The sequence below is a fragment of the Pundamilia nyererei genome, unplaced genomic scaffold (assembly GCF_000239375.1).
Source record: "Pundamilia nyererei isolate P.nyererei 1_Seehausen unplaced genomic scaffold, PunNye1.0 scaffold00404, whole genome shotgun sequence".
NCBI classification, from domain to species: Eukaryota; Metazoa; Chordata; class Actinopteri; order Cichliformes; family Cichlidae; genus Pundamilia; species Pundamilia nyererei.
This window is the reverse complement of record NW_005187805.1, coordinates 286,252-289,273: the sequence shown is the minus strand read 5'-3', so window position 1 is coordinate 289,273 and position 3,022 is coordinate 286,252. Positions and strand designations below refer to the sequence as shown.

Sequence of the window (3,022 nt, the reverse complement as noted above, 5' to 3'; positions counted from 1 at the left end):
CGTCGACGATTTTGATAGTCGACGTAATCGTGACTAGTCGACTAATCGTGGCAGCCCTAATATATATCAGGGTCCAGAGTAAAACAGTGCTGCTGAATTACAGACATCCCTATGTGTGTAATTCAAGTAGAAATGTTTTGGCTCGGACGTTAATAGATATGGACGCCTGCCAACAAGGATTACTGCAGACAGATGTGCTCTGAGGCAAAGAATTACAGACAGCAGCAGTAATCTTCAAGAAGGTTCAAGGTTCTTTATTCATCACATGCATAGTTATACAGGTATAACACACAAGCCTGACTTGTGCAAAAGGGAGGGGGGGGGAGAACATTATATATAATATATACATTCGGTGACTGTGTGTGTGCATCAGATTTGAATCACAGATAGCAAAGTTGCTTTTATTTTAAAATTTAATTAATATGACCATAAACTGAAACTGTGTGTGTGTGTGTGTGTGTGTGTGTGTGTGTGTGTGTGTGTGTGTGTGTGTGTGTGTGTGTGTGTGTGTGTGTGTGTGTGTGCTTATCATAGTCTTGCAGCAGATACAAGCCACAGTTAAGTACTGCTGTCTGCAGTGAACTAGTGGAAGCCTTCAGGGAATGCTGTCATTACTTTTCATACAAATGAAAAAAGGAAGTCTTATGCTGAGGATTAATCATTGGTGTCTCAGCTGTCTTTTTTGCACACACGCTCAGAGAAAAAGGCATTCCTTGGGATGTCCCGCTCTAAAGATAACTTGACAACAGGAAATTTGATCGGTCTTTCTCCCTCTTTCTGTCCTGCTTATTTGTTTTGAATATTTCATCACACAGAGCAAAAGTGCTTTAAAGGTTGTAGAGGACACAGCTATCTGTAGTATCTGTCACCTTAGTATTACCCAGCATACATTAAAGACAAAAACACTCATCTGTTTATTTATACTCCCAAAAAGCTTGGATAGATGCATGGAATTGTAAATAAATTTACATGTCTTGCTCAGCTTTAATAATTTGTTAACAACAGCTGAGCCTGTTCTTAAAACTAGTTCTAAAATTAGTTTGACTCTTGGCAATTATTCTGCAGTTCTCTTACTATTTTCCACCTCCTTTTCTTTCTTATACTGCCTTTTACTGCTCATCCCCCATTTCCATCAAACAATTTAAAATTCAAAAACCAGGACAGTCATACTGTCTCCTCTGTGTCCCAGTCGCTTTGTATTTTGTCTGTGCTGCTGGATGGGATATGTTAGTCCTTGAGACCCAGCAGAGGGGAGACGGATACAGATGATGTTTAGACCTGGTGGATGTAAAGCTGGCTCTGGACTGTAGAGGTGGAGAAAAAACATGTTGGTGAAGATACAGAAGGAGGACAAAATGACATATGAGAAGAGGGAGAAAAACGGGGGGCGTTACAGAAAGGGGGGAAAAAAGATGATAGATACGAATATAATGGGAAAGAAAGGGCAAAAGAAGAGTAGAGTAGAGATGACTATAAAAACATAACAAAAGGATGGTTGGAGAAGAAAGAGGAAAAGGGACAAGATTACAGAGGAGGGAGGAAAACAGGAAAGGAACCAGTGACAGATTAATTATCTGAACTCTTAATAGACAGGGGGAAGGCTACTGCATCCTGACACTGTGTTGCTGTCTACAGTATATTATAGTTAATAAGAGTGTGATGGATATTGTACATATATGTTCAATGTGATTGCTTAACGCATGCTTCACAAGGACATTAAGCTGTGCAAGTCACCATCATCCTTTTACTGTAGCGGAAAAGAGAGAGGGGAGGATGATAACGGAGAGATCAGCACTCATCTCACTCCCTGACCCAGACGAAAGCCGCTTTAGTGTGTTTGTGCGCGCGCACGTGTTTGTGTGTGTGTCAGCTGCTGTAGCCACTCCATAACGCCTTAGTGAGGATTTCACTACATGAGAGATTATGTGGTAGTAAAACCTGCTATTTACTGGTTTGGGCCAGCTGGCAGACTGATTTATGGGCTGAATGACTTTTGACTTGCCTAATAACTGTACGAGTGGCCAGTTGGCTGATTATTTTATTTGCTCTGTGACTTACTGTCTGACAGGTTGCCTGGCTGGCTTGGCGTCTGCTTTAAAGTCGATTTGACTTTTTTGTCTCTATGGAAACACAAGTTAATTGGCAACCATTTAAGCTAGATTTAATAGATTTCAATTTCAATTGATCCTTGTCAGATATTAGTTTAAACATATGTGTGTGTAGCCTGTATACTGCAGCAGTACTGTACTGAGTGGGATCAGGCTAACTGTCAAAATTGTCAAACCATCGTGGATTATGGACAAACCAAGGGACCTAGATGAAGCGGTCAGATGTAGGATAGCATCAGCTCAGTTTCACTGAGGCTACACTGGCCCAAACATAAATACACTAAAGTGTGTATGTGAATTTTAACTGCATGTTCCACATAACATATCACATAAACCCTTGAACCAGTCCAAAGTTAATCACCTTTGATCATTTCAATTTAGTTGTGTCATATAGCTTAGCCTTCTACCAAGAAGCTGGCTGCACATAGAAATGAAATTAGCATTTCTATCATTTTAAGTTTGGGCTCAAAAAAACATATAATGCTGCAATTTTATAAATATGTTTTGGGTTACAGTGTGACTCTGTTTGTTGTGACAGCATTAGTGATTAAATTAGAAATGTGTCTGTTTATCATACATGAACGAGGCCAACAACTGAAGTGTGTAGGTGAAATACCTCCTGTGGGACTGTAAAACAAACCTTTCTGACTTCCTTCTTTTTAAATCTTTCTTTATGGAAACGAAAGACAAGCGACTGAAAACACTGTAACATGCAGAGCTGTGTCACCATGTTGTTCTGTTGTCCTCCTTCTCACTTCCCTTTTTATGCTGTCAATAAAGAATGGAGCAAAACCCACAGGAAATGATAGGCCTTGTGCTATGGTTCACCCTTCCTGCACACAAACACGCGCAAACACACACACACACACACACACACACACACACACACACACACACACACACACACACACACA

The 3,022-nt window shown here is 40.4% G+C and overlaps 1 protein-coding gene across 3 annotated transcripts in view; it reads left to right on the top strand.

Moving 5' to 3' along the window:
* The window catches only part of vash2 (vasohibin 2), a 28,833-nt gene that overhangs the window by 8,730 nt on the left and 17,081 nt on the right, over nt 1-3,022 (top strand). The gene's annotated exons all lie outside the window — the stretch shown is intronic.